At 42.4% G+C, this 18,165-nt stretch overlaps 1 long non-coding RNA gene across 2 annotated transcripts; it reads right to left on the bottom strand.

Moving 5' to 3' along the window:
• Nucleotides 1-6,246: 6,246 nt before the first annotated feature.
• LOC124973652 (uncharacterized) lies at nucleotides 6,247-17,709 on the bottom strand. Of its 2 annotated transcripts, none has more exons than XR_007106695.1 (3): nucleotides 17,491-17,709; nucleotides 10,941-11,096; nucleotides 6,247-6,455 (listed from the first exon to the last, which is right to left on the bottom strand). It is a non-coding gene; the product is annotated as an uncharacterized LOC124973652 (long non-coding RNA). The 2 variants fall into 2 exon arrangements; XR_007106694.1 differs by lacking the exon at nucleotides 17,491-17,709 and adding an exon at nucleotides 12,518-12,728 and having other exon boundaries at nucleotides 6,248-6,455.
• Between the last annotated feature and the right edge of the window lie 456 nt (nucleotides 17,710-18,165).

Raw genomic sequence — 18,165 nt, 5'->3', positions numbered from 1 at the left:
TTAATGTGCCCTGTGAGTTAACCCAGGCACTGGTGACATTTTGGGCTTGATGATTCTTTGTTGTGGGGGCTGTCCTGGGCGGCAGGGCATCTGGCAGCATGCCAGGTCTCTGCCCACTAGATGCCAGCAGCAGCCCCTTCAGAGGTGACAACCAAGTGTTCCTCTGGACATCGCCAGGTGTCCCATGGGAGTGGATCATTCCCTTCTGAGAATCACGGATACACGCCTTTCCTAGAAATGGAGCTTTGCTTTTCTGTTCTTATTGATTGACAATCTGTTATATATAATTCACTTTTGGGAATATTTGGATAGATTCTAGTTTTTTATTATAATTACAAATAAAATTGCTGTGAATATTCCTGTACAAAGCTTTGCATACACGTAAGATTTGATTTTTTTTTCTTACAGGGAAAATATCTCAGCTAAATGATGTAGATTTCTTTGTGATCTGTGAGAAAACTGTCAACATTTCCAAAATGGTTGTATCCCTTCTCATTCACACTACTAGTATTTGAGAGCTCTACCTTCTCCATGAACTTGGCAAGTGATGACATTTATTGTAGTTTTGATTTGCATTTTTGCACAGAATAATAATATTGAGTACATTTTTTGTATCTGTGATTCACATATTTTCTTTGTAAATTGTTCATGTTATTGCCATTTAAAATTTTTCATTATTATGATCATTATTTTTGAGTTATTATCCTATATAAACTTATTGCATAAATATGTGTGTGTGTGTGTGTGTGTGTGTGTGTGTGTTTAGTCATATTTCCATTGCTGTGATCAAAAGACCTGACAGGAAAACATCAAGGAGGAAGAGAAAGAAATGTTTATTTGGCAATCCCGGTTTCAGAGGTCTCAGTCCTCTAAAGACATACAACATGAGGACTGTAGGCAATAAAACTGTACTGTGTTTGTAATTCCTGCTAAATTAACACATTTTAGTTGCTCTTGTCACACAAACACAAACAAAATATGTGATAATGTAAGATAATGGACATATTAATTTGCTTCACAATAGTAAATATTTTCTTCTTACTTAATTGTGACCTCATCATAGCTACACACTTCTAACGAGTTACCATAGAGAACAAAGGAATGCAAATTTCCAGTGTGGGACTCTAATAAACACTACTCCAGGCACACAACTAAGGTTACGACAGCAATTAAAACTCAGCAGTCATAGCATGTACCCTCAACATGCTACAGTGAAAACAACATTTTAAGTGTGTGGTCTTCTCAAAAGTCATAATCCCAATCTAGTTGCAGAAAACCTCCAGACAAAGGACCATTCTATGGAATTCCTGACCAGTATTTCTAAAATATTCAGTCTTCAAAAACAAGAAAAAAAATCCGAGGAATTATCAAAGAAAAGAGATACCTAAGGAGATACAATAATAAAATGTGTTGACATTGTTTGGAGATGATTTGCCCCCATCAAAATGTAATTCCAGCATGTGGTGGTATTGGGAGGTGGAGCCAGGTATTGATCATGGGGATAGAGCTTCATGAAAGGATTGTTTCTCTCTTAGGATTAAAGTTTTTACCATGGAGTGAGTTGTTTTAAAGTAAGTTTGACTTCCCTGGCTTTTTCTTGATTCCCCTTTCACAATATCATCTTTGAAGCTGAGCAGTTATTGCCACCTGTTCTTAAATTGTCAGCCTCCAGGACTGTGAGCTGAATAAATCACTTTTCTTTATAAATCACTCAGTCTCAGATGCCCTGTTATAGCATTAAGAAATAGACTAAGCCATACCAAAAGGTATCCTGAATAGGATACTGGAACATCAAAAGAATATTTAATTAAGAACTAAGAAAATCTTAATGAAGTTTCTACTAAGTCAATACTGATTTATTTGTGAAGCCAAAAGTGTTGTACTAGCATAAATTGTTTAAAATAGAGAACACAGTGTGTGAGTTATGTGAATTTTTTGCACTATATTTGCAAAAATCTGTCTAAACTACTCCAAAATTTAAAAAAAAGCTTTCTTACATGAAAGTAATTCCAAAATCTTAGTGTCCAATGTAGCTTAGAGTACCTGATTATCTTCTCAAGGAATTCTTTATAAATGCTTGTCAGTCCTGCTAATATAGCAGTATATCTGACAGAAATTAATAAGTTAACTAATATTTGTGACTCAAAGGCTCATCACAATTAATTAATGAGTTTAACAATTTATATTAGGAAAAATGGGTTACCAAGGAACAGAAAAACCCCTTGGTATTAAAGCAAAATCTTTCTCTTTAAATATGAGTAAGGGAAAACATGAAATACAGATACAACTGAAAATTGTATTCCAAACCTGTGCTACATGGCAAAACATGCAGGAGTGTCTCCAAATATGTGTGCATATTGTTTTGTTTCTATGGCATATTTTATATCTAACCTGTATTTTATGCATTGTGTATTAAAACATTATAAACCTCTATTCTTCTGATCTAAACTGTTCATTGTTGAAATATTCATCCCACACAAAGCAATATACAGATGCAATATAATATGTATAAAAATATCAGTGAAATTTTTCACAGATCCTAAAATATCTATGAAACCACTTAAGACCCTGAATGACCAAAACATTCTGAGAAAGAAAAACAAGATGGATGCACTATACTTCCTGATTTAAAAATTACACTGTGGATTATAATAGTCTAAAAAATATTATATGTACTATCACCAACATAAGACACATAGACTAGTAGAACAGAATAAATACCCCAGAATCAAACCAAAACACATAATGCCAACTAATATTCAGCCAGGACACAACAGAAAAAGGATTGTCTATTCCATCAAAGATGTTGGGGAAAACTGGATATCTACATTCAAAAGAAAGAAATTGGACCTATGTGTCATATTATACACAAAAATCAATTTGAAATGGATAAAATTCCTCCTAAATGTAAGAGCCCAAACTGTAAAACCCATAGAAGGAAACAGGGCGACAATACTCCTCAAATTGGCACTAGAAATGAAATTTGGGGGTAACAATCAGATAGCATCATCTAGATTTACAACTCAATAGTAGAAAAACAAATACCTGACTTAAAAATGGGATAAGGAGCTGAACAGACATTTGCCAAAAGAAGACATAAACATGTCCAATGGATACATGTAAAGGGGATCTGTGTCACTAATTTTCAGGAAAATGCAAATAACCACTATAAAATATCACTTTACATTGTTAGCACAGTCTCTGGCAGGAATATTGCTCAATATATGTTAGCTCTCATTATCTGTAACACTTGAAGACCTTTTCAAAACCATAATTGTAAAAACTGTAAGAAGATTTTAGAGAAATAAGAGGGATGAGTGAAGCCTATAAATGCAAAATTTACTAATTTATTAAATACAGGACCATGAGGGTGAGTTATATATTAAATGGCTCAATGATTTTTTTATAAAATTTAAGAAATAAAAATAGTAGAGCAAAATAATTTTACAATATTGTTATTAAATGAAAAGAATAACTGGTTCCTCCAGAGTTACCTGAATTTTGTCAGACACATAAAATGTAGTCCTTTTAAATAAATGTAATAATGCTATAATTAATTTTATCATAAAGGAAAGAATTTCCAGAGGTAATGACTACTTGCAATATGATATGTTTGTGATAGTTCATTTTAGCCTAACAATAGGTTGAATTTTACATAATAACCTAAGTTCTTATTTAGGGGCAGTAGTAGAAGTGTTCATATAAATAGCTCATCTGTGTATTTTACACAGATAACATTAAAAATGATTTATTCTGCCTTATATTCTTCCAGTAATTACACAAAGGCAGGGTTTGCCTTTTCTGATTACCTGAGCAGCCCACTTTTTATTCAGACAAGGAGGGTTAAATAATTTCCCTTTTTCTTCTGATTGAAGAAAAACCATAACTAAACTTCCTTCCAATTATGAAGAATATACATTTTATAGGATTTAAAAGATCTGTGTATATATGTATAGAACTATTTTGTGATCACCCTGATTTAATTTTTTTAGCTTTTTATAATGCAGTTCACATTTTTGAATGGAGCTACACATCATACATCAATCTGTAATGTATAAAAGAACAGCAAAATTTCCTTTGCCATAAGCTTTATGTTGATATACTTATAAAAAATAAATGTTCATTACTTATATCTTTGCTGCAAAATCTTCATTATTTACTTAAATCAAAACTATGTTTTATCAGCTATATTGTCATCATTTAGCTAGAATAAGAAAGTTTAGATTACACTAAAGTGAACCCTGTGTCTGATCCATCAGGCTATTTCTAGCAACAAGCATAAACCTTACACAGTTCAGCTTCTATACTTTGAGTAGTTGCAGTTGAAATAGAGACACTGCACAAAGACAAAAGGAATCTGGAGAAATTTTCTTTGTCTTTCACCAACTGGGTTATAATGTGTTTTGTTGTTCTTTGTGCTTTGCTACCCACAGTTTGTTGAGATTCTTGGATTTGTAGATTCAAACATCTCATCACTGGGCTGGGGCTATAGTTCAGTGGTAGAGCGCTTGCCCTGTATGTGTAAGGCACTGGGTTCATTCCTCAGCACCACCTAAAAATAAATAAATAAATTTATTATGTCCATCTACAACTGCTGAATATCTATGTGTAGAACATATATAATATGAAGGTCTGATATCCAAAACATACAAATCAGTCTTAAAATTCAACAATAAGACAATTTAAAAATGTTCTAAGGATCTGGACACATGCATCACCAAAGCTGCACAATGGCAACTAAGCATATCAAGAGATGTTCAATATCACATGCCATTATGGAATGACAATTTAAAATGACCATATAGTACATACCTACTAGGATGACAAGAATACAAAACATTGACAACAACAAATCCTGGTGAGGATGTGGATCAAAAGGAATTTACTTCATCACTGGTAAAATTGCAAAATGGTGTAGTCTGGAGGATTGGTAAGAACATACAAAACTAGAATGCTATCACCTTATAACCCAGCAATCTTGCTCCTGGATAGTTACCAAAATGGATCGAAAAACTTATGTTCACACAACAACCTGGGCAAAGATTAAAAATTATAACAGTGTTATTCATAATTGTCAAAACTTGGAAGCAATGAAGATTTCCCTTAACAGGTGTATGTACAAACTGTGGTACATTTATAAAAGGGAATATTATACAAAATAAAAAAGAAAAGATCTTCAGTGGTTTCAGCAAAACAACATAGCTCACATCCCCTAGTCCCCAAATGGAAAAGACTGCTTCTCTTGCTTCCTCTAAAACCAAAAATTCACTTTGACACCCCTTACGAAAAGCTGGAAGTCTTCAGGTTTGTTTTCAAAAAAACAAAATCCATGGTCTGGGATATTCACAACAGTTCTATTAGTGCATTCTACTTATACACAGTAGTGGGGTTCACTCTGACATCATCATACAGGCATGGAATAGAATGAGCTCCATTTCCCTCCCCTGGGCTGCCTACTTTAGTGGGCTCTCTACTACGTATTTGGTCTTTAATTAGTGCTTTATAGGTATGCATCAAAGATGGAATTCACTGTCGTATATTCATGTATGTATACAGCACTATTTTGACAATTTCTTTCCACACTGGGGATCCTTTGAATAGAGGAAATGAACTGAGGGTGAGGAAGGAGGAACAGGAAGAGGGAGGAAAGATGGATGGCTTTGGGGAGGTTTTATCCCAAGGGAAGAAAACTGTACTGCAGGCTTATATGTTCAAGTATGTAAGGAGAGTTCACTGTAGAACAAGGAAACATGTCCCTCCCCAACAGGATCTTAAAGCACCAATCACCATCATGTCCTTGCAATGACACCAGTTATGTAACAATGTAACTGGCAGCAGGTATGGACAAATACCTCCCAAGATTCCTCTCCTGCCTTCTCACACCTTAACTGGCTGTAACTCCATTTAATTAACATCTGCAGAACAAACATCCACTATTAGTGGGACCAGAGCACTAGGTCCAATGTGGTGACAAATGTTACAGCTAAAGAGAAAATGAGTCAGGAATAACTAATTTGAGGAAGACAATAATATGTTGCTCTGCAAAAACAGAAATCTTAACATTATGGTATCCCACGAGAAATAAAAAGGATGATTATATCTGTAAAAGATAACAGGAATTAGGCCTGAGGATGAAGCACCACCCTCTTTTCTTCCTAAATTTCAGGTGTATCTTTATGTGCCGCAAAGACTGACAGGTGACAAATTGAACTAATTTGCCTTTGAGCATTAATCCAAAAAGTGTAATCGGACTGGTGAAGACTGTGGGTACGTGGCAGAGTTCAAAATGTCATGAAGAGTCACCTGAGATGGTGAGAAAGGTCGAGATCAAAGGGCCTACCTTCACCTTCCCCTTGACAAAGCTGGCCATGTCGTCTTTATAATCAAACACAGAGTATGGAGGAGATTCTGTCCCAGCCAGTTCCAGTGCTGGTTGATTTCCTCTAATGTGGTACCTGGATCAGAATAGAAAGAGAGAGAGTGAAAAACAAGAGTCATCGTTTTGCTAACATTAAGTCACTGTGTTAATGTTCTGCAAACATCCCGTGCCAGGGTTCTCACACCCTGAGCCACGGTTTGTCACTGAAAGCTGGCACTCTCCACTGGTGCCATGGTCTCTCCCGCCACTGCACTGGGACTTACAAACTTCAGTCCCATGGCCACTTAGGCCAGCTCACCAAGCAGGAAAACCTTGGAACTGTCCTGTGACCACCCTGCACACCTTGATCATGTGCAGAGCACCTACCACTCAAGTGTCAGAAGCATTTGCAATGGTACAGCTGTTCCAGCATGGAACACAGACCAAGTGGCAGACGATTCTCAAGAGTCTCACTTAGTGTCTCCCGTGAGAAGACAGGCCCGTGGAGAAGTACCAAAGTCACGTTCACAGGGGAAGAACCTCTTGGGAAGGTCCTCACAAGGATGTTGTCGCTACAACAGGCACCGGTCAACCGACAAGCAACAGCCAGGAATTTCACAGGTTTACAAATGGACACTTCATACCATTTACAGCAATATCTCTAAAAACTATAAGATCAGGTATACATTAAAAAACACAATAGCATGAAGTCAAATATGGTAAGTTAATTCCTTTCAAAGGCAACTAAGAAACTTCACCATATTTTTGGAGCATTGAGCAACACCATTAACCAAAGGAACGATCATTTCAGTCATCTCTTTCTCTACAAGGAGGTTTCTAGTCATCACTATTGCATGATGGCTACTCCAGCATAGGAGAGCATGTGCTCAGCTCCCAGTGCAGGGTCCCGCACATAGCAGACGCTCAGTGAAGTGCTCAGTAAAGCAAGCACAATCCTAAACAAGAAAAGGCATGCGAGGACCAGGCAGTGTGGCTCAGCTGGATTTCCAAATGGAACATGGGATATATTCTAAACTCAGAGAAGTTAAAGGATACCAGACAATAGTACAGAATAACTGAGCCACTGTAAGGCACAAAGCCCACTAGAGTCATAATACCCAAATGCCACATGTGTGTTTTCAAAATTGAACTTCCTTTCCCACTCTATCCCACCTGCAACCTTCCTCTCCTACACTATAGATTCATGTGAATATCGTGTAACACAGGTTGAGCAACCCAATCTGGAAATCCAAATTCTGAAATGTTCCAAAGTCTGCAACTTTGCAGTTCCAACATCATGTCACAGGTGGAAAACCCCATACCTGATTTCTGGTTCAAAGGACACAAACTACTTCATGTACAGTACTGAAAATACTATATAATAGTACCTTCCAGCTATGGGCACAAGGTGCATATGAAACAAATGACTTTCATGTTTCAGTTGGGCAGCATGGTATTATGAACATGCAAATATCCCGTCATCCTAGAGAATCCAAAACTCTTCTGGTCCCCAGGATTTTGAATAAGGGATATGCAACCTGTACCTCACAGGGAAAGGGCAGAAGGCTCACTCTGAACTTGCAGATTAAGGTCTGTGAGAAAGAAGAACATCTGTATTAGGACTGCTCTCCTGAGTGGGTACTTGGGATGGAATTAAAAGAAGTACCCAGAAGTACCTCTTAAGGAAAAAGAAAAGTTCAAGACAACAGAACTTGGTTCCTTTGTGATCTCCCAACGCTGAGGCACGGGATAGCCTAAGGTGACATCTTTGGGTCATCACCAAAGCCAATCTGTCAGCACTGGAAGGCTGTCCCTGTCTCTCTCCACCCACGTCTCCATTCCCAGGTAACCAAGAGGACCTGGCCAGAGACCTTCTCACCTCCCATCTTGCTCTTTAAGAATCTAGGAGCCTATGCGGCAACCCACTTGAAACTTAGAAGGAGCTACCACTGGGGAGAGTGGTCAGGATCTTCTTCAACTACTGGGTAAGCTTTCTTCAAACTACTGTAGGTTGCTCCTCAATATCTGTAAGGGATGGGTTTTCGAACCCTTCAAAGATACCAGAATCCTAGGATGGTCAGGCTCCTAAGATAAAATGGTATGTAGTATTGATGTATAACCTGGGCCCATCCACCCGTATACTTCCAGTTATCTCTAGATTACTCATTAACCTCATACAATGTAAATGATACATAAACAACTGTTATACTATCTTATGTGGGGAATAATGACAATAACAGGAAACTACATGTTGAGTACAGAAGCAATTTTTTTCTGAATACTTTTGATATGCAGTTGATTGACTCTGCAGAAGCTGAACCCCAGATACCCAGGCTGAAGACACATACCACCTCCCACTATGCAGACATGCTCCTGCACACCACTTCATAATCACGTCTCCTCTGCTTCAACATCCTGCACACTAGCCCATGAACTCCAGCTCCTGACCCTCCCACGACAATAGAGCTCCTTCCTTTTTCCCTCTTTTCCTGTTTCTCTCATTTGCCTCCAGTCCATGCCACAGATCCTGCTAGCAATGGGAAAACCCTGCACTTAGGCTGCTACAAGCAAATCCAAAACTACATTGAAGATCAGAAATCCAAACTCAGGTCTGTAAAGGCATGAGTGTTATTATCTCTACAAAAGGTCTGGAGAGTTTCTAAGATTCTTTCAACCTTCAGTCATTTTCCATGGAGGACTCCTCTCCTGGCTGTGCCTCTAAGTCCTCTTTTGGGAATCAGAAAAGTCCACCTAAGCCTTCAATCTACAGCAACAGGAATCAAATGACTACATAAGCAAATCCATTCTTGGAATGATTCTAAGCAGATAACTCAAACTCCTGCAGTTCCTGCCAATGTTATTTCTGCTTCCTGGAAAACAGGCAGAGACAACAAGGTGTTTAGTGCTCCGGGTCATGGTGAAGAATACAGCGAGTGTTTCAACAACACAGCAATACCACTGAGAACAAGCTGTGTCTCACATGGGAACTCATAAGTCCTGCCATGGCCTGGACTTCTCAAAAGCAGAACAGGACCATGACTAACCAAGACCAACAGAAACACAGAACCAGGAGCAAAGCCTCCTTGTCCTCCCAGGGCCCCCAGAGAATTTGTCATGGCTTAGGGTCAATTCAGCAGGGTTCGGGTCCTCTCATCACTCCTGCTCCTCTCCACTTTCTTCCCCTGGCCCCAAACTGAGTGGGGATTACCTCCTGGTATTTTGCCCTCCTGTTTCCATGTACAGTGTCCTGAACTCTACTCATGGGACAACCATTATATATGATTCTAAAAGGCAGGCAGACGTACAATGGAGTCTCGTCCAGTCTTAACAATGAAGGAAATTCTGACATATACAGCAACATGGATGAAACTTGAAGACTGTGCCAAGGGAACCAAGCCAGTCACAGGATAAGGCAGTCACAGGATAATCCTCCATATGAGGTTTCTCGCCAAATGAAGAGGCAGGAAGTGCAATGGCAGCTGCCAGGGACATTGCAGGGAGCAGAAACTTTAATGGGTGCAGAGATTCAGTTTGAGAACTTGAGGAGTGTTCTGGAGGTGGATGGTGGTGATGCCCATATGTCATTGTGAATGTACTTTATGCAACTAACTAAAAAAAATAATTAGGATAGTAAATTTTGTATTGTACTGTTGAGAAGAAAAATTTGTGTTGAAAGTAAAAAACACAACCTCTATCTTGAAGTTGTCTGACTGCTCATTGTTCATGAGCAGGCCTGTGCCCTGCCTTTTCACAAAGGACCCAAGAAATCTTCATTGGAACTACACATGCTCCTCAACAAACAACCAGGTTGCATCCTAATAAACTCATCGTGAGATTGAGATTGCTATCAAAAAAACCCGTATTCAATACCGAATCCACCAAGTATCATAGCTTAGCCTCCTGGGCAGGGATCCTTTGTCAATGCTCAGCACACAATCAAGTATGAGGGCGAGTCAACGACATGCAAGATGCCTAAGTAATGCCTGCCAGGTACAAGTATCTCAGTCAACAGCACAATCGCCACACCAGAACATACCCATGCCTCCCATCCTCACTCTCCACAAGAGAACCCTGAAAAGAACAATTCACTACTCAGGACCTTCTGAGGGCAGGATGATGGTAGAAATCAAGCCACTGACAAACCTAACCTGTGTTGGCCCAAGGAAAACTTCCTCAGCACCCGGCAGCCCAGTGATGCAGTCTCTTGGTACGGACATGCAACATGGGGCGGAGACTGCCCAAGTCGGACACAGCCCTTGCACTTTGCCCCCGGCTATTACCACACATGCACACACCTGGGAAAACCCTGTTAATCAGACACCAAGACCGTAAAGGAAACAGCCACTTCATACCCAACAACATGTTAGTGCCCTGAAACACACCCCTCAGAAGCCTGGCTCACTCACGCTCACAGCTCAGTGTGCTTCCGATCACTAAGAAAGAGATGACATGTGGAGGAGAGCACAGAGCTCCTGAAAGCAGGTGAGGCTCCCTGGGCGTTACCTGCAGGCTTACCAACAAGCAGATGCTCCGCATGCTCAGACCTCAGGTTCTGGAACATTCCAACGGGAACAAGACTCACCAGTGGCTATGGCCCAGTGAACGTCGCATCCATCCAGGAACTCTCCACATGCTATGGGACAGTACACCTGTGAGCCGGGAACTTGAAGCAGAACTCGAAAGGGAGCAACCTCAGTGGTGGAATCCAGCACTGCCTCCAGAGCACCCAACAGGCCACCTACAAGGCAAAAGAGAAGCAAACACACCTGTGAGCTCAGGGACAGGCAGACCCGCAGCCAGTGTGCAGCTGCCACTCCCACATGCGCAGGGAGCATTGTCACTGGTGAGAGCCCAGGCACAGCTCCGACACCCTGCAGAGTCAGAGCTCCAGGGGGCCCAGAGCTCTAGCTTCCTCACACCCATTTCCCCAGCATCTGCTGTTGAAGTCAGGCTGCCCGATTGGAACCCCAGCTCTACCACTTTCAAGCTGTGTGGCCTTAGGAAAGTTACCTGATTTCTCTGTGCCCTGGTCTCTTAGGAAGATAAAGCAACCACGATATGCCTCCAAGGGTAATTATGGAAATTAAGTCATCATTCAAAGTACCTAGACTATTGCCAGGCCCTTCAAGCACCAGGTAAGTGTTGCCCGTTAGGATCCTCATCATATCCACATCTCACATGGAAGAATAATCCCTTTCTACTCCAGAAAGGTACCCTGAGAAATATGACAACACATCCAAGACCCCGCAGGACAGAAGGCACAGGTAGCAGGTGAAGGACTGGCATTCTGCTGTGATGAATGGCATCCTGAATCAATGGCAGGTGAACAAACCCACTCCCTCCTCCCTGGAGGAGCTGAAGCCCTACACCTTCCTTTGCCCATGCTCCTTCACTACTAGGCCCCGAGAGGGCCCTGAGTGGCCTGAGGAGTTTATTTTGGTTTAAGACCCCAATGTTAAAGGAAGTTGAATCATTAAGGAGTATGTCACTGACCTGCCACCCCATCACCCCAGAGTGTACAGCATGTTTCACACCAGCAGGGATGTGTGCCGACACAACAGCGCACCCCACAATTCAGAAAGTTAACGCTGGGACATTCCTACCCTCTGCTCCTCAGATCCCACCAGTTTCCAAGTGCCTCACAAAACCGTCCTAAGGGGACAAAAACACACGACTCGCAAATGCATGGGATGTATCCACTTGTTCCTCCCGCCTTGGCAGCAGGGCACACTCTGTCACTGGATGGCCCTCATGATAGCAGGCTGGCTGGGGCCTGCAGCTCTCTGCAACTATCCCACATCAGAGAGGACTAGGGCACATCCCCAGGAAAAGATCCAAATTCAAAACTACATATATGGGGCTTCCGGCTGGGGCTCAGTGACACAGAACCTGCCTGGCATGTGGGAGGCACTGGGTTCCATCCTCAACACCCTATAAAAGGGAACAAATAAAATAAAGGTCTATTAACATCCAAAAAAAATTAAAAAAAAAATGCTTGTATGGTTTCTACTGAACACAGGTTGCTTTTGCACCACTGTAGAAACAAAGGCACTAATGCAGCCCACAGGAGTTGAGAACTGCTTGTCTTGTGACTCTACCACACTGGACCTGTTCAGAATCACCCACTACTGCCTTGAGCCGTCACATCTCCCAACACACCTTTGACTTTCGTGAGCTTGACAGCTTCAAAGATTACTGGCCAGTTCTTCAGCAGCAAATCCCAGTTTTGGCTTGCCTGACGCTGATTAGATTCAGGTTAAAGTCTCTGGCCAGCCTCACAGAAGGAATGCTATGCATCACATCCTCTCAGGTGGACACAATTTCAACTTGTTCCACTCCTGGTGATGTTCACTTGGTCTCTTAAGTTAGTGTCTGCTTGGGCTCTGCACAGATGAACTTATTCCTTTTTCCCTTGTAACTCACAAGCCTCCTACAGACAAATAATGAAGTTATGTAAATTTCCCATTCCTCAAACTTTCAATGTATTCACTTTTATCGGTATGGTCTCATTTTTCCTGTTTTTCTTCAAAGAGTAAGAACTCATTACTATTATTTACTCGGATGATTTAATTGTCCCAGGTTTGGCAGGTAGGAATCCCTTCAAACTGGGTTCTGTGTCCTTTGGACATGTACTCATGGTTTTTCATAGTCTCTGCCACAATAAAATATTCCAACATCGTCTCGTACTTTCCCTGCACCAGCCCTGAAATGGGACACTTTTCCCAGAAATTCTCTTTCCTTTCATGAGAATTGCTACACAAAAGCCACCTGGCATTCCAGTGGCTTGGGAGGTTGAGGCAGGAGGATTGTGAGTTCAACGACAGTCTCAGCAACTTAGCGAGGCCCTATGCAACTTAGCACAACAGTGGCTCAAAATAAAAAAAATAAAAAGGGCTGGGGATGTGGATCAGTGGGTATGTGGCCCTAGGTTCCATCCCTGCTATAAAATAAAAATAAAAACCTGGTATCTGGAAGCTCATTGGTAAGGGGGTCTCTGTGTATACATATGACGCATGTATTTGCACACAGGCATACACATCTCTAATGCAATGTGTGTATGTATACATAGTCCACATACAGAAAAACTGAGATCACACCGATGCCTCCTGCGACCCACTCCCCGTGTTCATTCTTACTTCTTTCCTTGTTCACAGCTCTCTTCTCCAACAGAGAAGCCCAGCCTCCACCACCCTTGATAGATTTACTTGCACATCAAGCCTCTCTTGCTGCCAACCTCCACACCCAAGAGACACCTGGCTCACCCTGTGCAACCTCTTCCTAGATGACTGGCACCTACACCACCCTCACCTGCCCTACGGGATGACTTTCTCCAGCAGAAGGAAGGACGTGTGTTTTTACAGCAATTATTCTTTGGCTAGTCCCCTGACCCTTTAAGGGTTTGTTATTTGGTGTCAGATAACGGAGCGGGGACAGGAAGGCTGTCCTCTCTGCTAGATGGAGAGCTGACACTTAATACAGAACCCACAGGCAGCTTAGCAGAGCTCAGTGGAAGAAAACAGCAGGCTGGGGTAAGGGCACTTAAGGCTGTGTTTTCAAAAGACCAGTGAAACGCCATGTTTGTCTAGCAAAGATAAAAAATCCTGGTGGAGACACCGAGGAAGACTAGAAGGGAGCCCATCCCAGGAGGCGCTTCTCAGACATCTCTGACAGAACCCATGCAGACTTTGTAACAGCAGCCTGGGGGACTCTAGGTGACATGGAATGAAGAGAACAGGGAGGGTGTGCAGCACCTGGACGGTCACAGAGGGGTGACGAGTTTTGAGGCAGAGTGGGGATTTCTCTCACATGCTTCTGAAAAGGTCAGGTGGTCTATGTCAACCCTGACCCTTCAACTGGTGGGCAGGTGGGCAGAGCAGCAATCAAAAAGCCACAAGGGGACTTCCAGCTTCAGTTCAGGCATGCAAAGAGCTTGGGAAGCACCCCTCCCATAAATACAAGCAGAGGCCAAGCAGACTGCAAATCACAGGCTTTTCTTGGACTCATCTCTGGCTCCTGTGTCCCCTCTGGCTTTCCTGTCCCTGCAGGGGTGGGAGGAAGTGGCTAGAAAACACTTGGGAAGGTCACAGGTCAGGGTCACACGTCCACTGATGACTGAGATGGATTGATGATTCTAGGACTCTCCCCCTTGCCAACAGCAAAAGCTCCAGGATAAATAAGAGCACATGACAGGTCAAAGAGCAGGGAGACTGGGAAGTTCTTAACCCAGGGACAGAGAAGAAACACAACCAGGGACATGGAGGAATGTGAGGCCTCTGGTACCTTCAGCTACAGGAAACTGCAAAGAGCCAAGTCTCAGCAGAGTAGCAAAACACACACGGAAGATGATTTCCTCATTTGTTATTACTTATATACATGTATAAATTATAAGTTGTTTATATACCATAATAAGTTTTCTGTATATATGTATAGAAAAACATGCCAGTAGGCAAGAAAATACACATGATTAAAAGATAAAGCATGCATCAAAATGACACACAGATATGACAGATCTTGGTACTTTGAGAGAACTTTTAAAATAAGTGTGATTCATAGGTGAAGGGCTCTGAAGAAAAGGTATAGAGTATGGAAGACTAGATCATGAAGGCAGACAGATGGAAACTCTAAGAAATGAAAAACAAAACAAATAGAAATAAACAAAAATGAAGATTGCCCTTCATGGCTCATCAGTAGATGGGACGGTCAAGAAAACAATCAGTGAACTTGAAGACAGATCAACAGAAACCCCCAAACCTACTGAAAAGCCAAGAGAGAGACAGAGACACAGGAAGGACACAATATCTGACTGCTGGGGATAATTCCCAAAGATACAAGGATCCCAAACTGGAAAAACAGAAGAAGAGGAAAGCAATCATGTGAAGCAATAATGACCAAGAATTTTCCAAAATTAATGACACACTCCAGATCACAGATCCAAGAAGTACAGAGAACACCACGCAGAAAATTATAAAAAAAAAACAAAGGAAAAATATTTACAAATCTACACTGAGGTATATCATATTCAAATTGCAGAAACAAAAAGAAAATCTTTAAAGAAGAGGGGGTGTGAAGCAGACAGTCTAGGAAGAACATGATAATTATAGCAGACTTCTCCAAGCATGTGATCAAGGGAGTTGACATAAGGTGTTGAAAGAAATGAATCACAAACCAATAAATCTAAATGAAGTGAGGATTTTTTTGGGGGTGAGATACCTGGTATTGAATCTAGGGGTACTCTACCACTGAACCACATCCCCAGTTGTTTTATTGTTTGTTTAGAGACAGGGATTCAACAAATTGCTGAGGCTGACCTCAAAGATGTGATCCTACTGTCTCCTACCAAATTGGTAGAATTACCAGCAAGGACCACCATGCCAGGCTGTGTCCAGTGAAATTATCCTTCAAAATTGAAAAAAAAAGACTTTCTTGAAAAAGAAAGGAAGTCCATTTCCAGCAGACCTAACCATCAAATTTGTCAGAGAAAGAAAACACATAGGTCAGTAGCTCTGAGCTACGTAAAGAGAAGAAGTGTGTCTCAGGAAATGAATGAGGGTAGATTCAAATTTCTTATTTTTCCTATCCCTAAGCAATTGAAAAGAAATATTTGAAGGGTTAACAAAAAATTTATTGAGTGATTACACTATGTAAATAAGTGAAATGGATGACAATGTCAGAAAAGATGAGACAGGATCTGGGAATACTAGTATTACTGCATCTCGGCCAAGCATGGTGGTGCACACCTACAATCCCAGTGGCTCAGGAGGCTGAGGCAGGAGGACCACAAGTTTAAGGCCAGCCTCAGCAACTCTGAGACCTTGTCTCAAAATAGAGCTACAAATGGACTAGGGATATGGCACAGTGCTTAAGCGTCCCTGGGTTCAATCCCAAAACACGAAAAAAAAAATCTACATTTCATGTGAAACAGCATAATATTTGAAGGTAGACACAGACTAATCAGGAAATTATGTTCCAAACCAGAAATATATACTACAAATTCTTTTCAACCTACTGTTGGCAAGCTAACAGATAAAAGGCATCACCAAGCATTCAACTGCTAAAGAAGTCAGGAAAAGAGGTTCAAAAGAAAAAGAACAGAACAAGGAATAGAAAACAGTTACCAACCTGGTAGAGATTCATCTAACAATGCCAACAATCACTTTACATGTGAATGGCCTAAATACACCAACCAAAAACACCCAGGAATTTTCAGAATGGATTTAAGAAAAAAAAAAAGGAAGAAAAGAAAACCAAGACCCACAAGAAACCCATGTCACAGTCACACAAAGTAAAAGGAAAGGGATGTAGCTCAGTGGCAGAGTGCTTGCCTAGTATACCCAACTCCCTGACTTCAATTGCTCACACCACAAAAAATTCCACCAGCAAACAGGATCCACCAACATATAAAAGAAATTATACCTCATGACCAAGTGGACTTGCTCCAAGTATGTAACAATGGTCCAGCATTAGAAAATTCATCAATATAGAAGTGGGGGGGGAATCACAAAATAATTCCAATTGATACACAAAGCATTTGACAAAAATGGAACACCCATTCACGATTAAAGGAAAAAAAATAGCAAATGAGGAATCAAGAACTTGTCTAACTTGATAATATCATTTACCTTCTCGCCCCAAATCCCTACAATTAACATCATAGTTAAGGAGAAACTCAACACTTTCCTGATAACCAGGAACAAGGTAAAGACAACTTCTCCTATCACTCCTATTCAACATCACACTGAAAGATCCAGCTAATATGCTAAGACGAAAAGAGGAAACAGAAGGTATACAGCGAGAGAAGGAAATAAAATTTGTTCAAAGATGACATGCTTTTCTTTAGAAAAATAAAGGAAAGAATCAAGAAAAACTTAAGGAACTAAGAAGCACAGCAGAGCTGCAGGGCAGAAGAATAACAGGACAACTGCTTTCCAACACTGCAGCAAAGGCCGGCTGTAACTTGGGCGGGGTGGGGGGGAGGGCGCGGAGTAGACACCATTGACAAGACAGAGAAATGCAGAAGAAAGGAAACAAACCCGAGGCAAGGCCATCCTGACCCTGCGTCTCCCAAGAAATCCCCACCTTCGACTCAGCCCGGGCTGGGAGCTGAGGCCGGCCACCCCCCGCGAGCTCCTTACCGCTGAGGCCACCGCCCCCCTCGCCGTGCCCGCAGCACCGCCCTAGGATGAAAGAGCCGCTGTTCCACTGGTTCACCCAGAGCTTCAGGGCGTCCTTCAGCAGCACCCCGTCGGGCTTTTTTCCCTTTCTTCTGGTGCCCCGCTTCACATAGCCGGAGCCAAGGCCGCAGGCCCAGCTAGCTCCGGAGGAAGCGGCGGCAGCGGCTGCGCGGGAAACGCAGACCGGTGGGTGCCCAGCGCTGGCACTTCCGCAAGCGCAGCAGGAGGAGCGCATCCCGCGAACCTGCGCAGCCGCGCACCGGCCCCGCCCCACCCCGCTTACCCTGCGCAGCCCGCCCAGCCGCCCAGGCAGCGTTCGCAGCACCCCGAGCCCCTCTCAGCCCCGCCGACTGCACAGGCTCATCCCGGATTTCCGGGTCCCAACCCCGGGCTGGGAACGGCGGGTGGTGCAGGGAGCGAGACCCCAGGCGCGGCCCACCCCCGCCACCCCCTTACCGGTGAGATGACCGATCCCCTCGCCGTGCCCGCGGCGCCGCTGTGGCAAGAAGTACCCGCTGCTCCTCTGGGCCACCCAGAGCTTCAGGGTTCTTCACCAGCACCTCCTCGGGCTTGAGCCACATCCCGGGAGATCCGGCTGCACTGTGGGGAGCCGCTTCGCATCGCCCGGCCACCAGC

This window comes from Sciurus carolinensis, unplaced genomic scaffold, assembly GCF_902686445.1.
Source record: "Sciurus carolinensis unplaced genomic scaffold, mSciCar1.2, whole genome shotgun sequence".
NCBI lineage: Eukaryota > Metazoa > Chordata > Mammalia > Rodentia > Sciuridae > Sciurus > Sciurus carolinensis.
The sequence above is the reverse complement of the archived record's forward strand: the minus strand, read 5'-3'. Positions and strand labels throughout refer to the sequence as shown.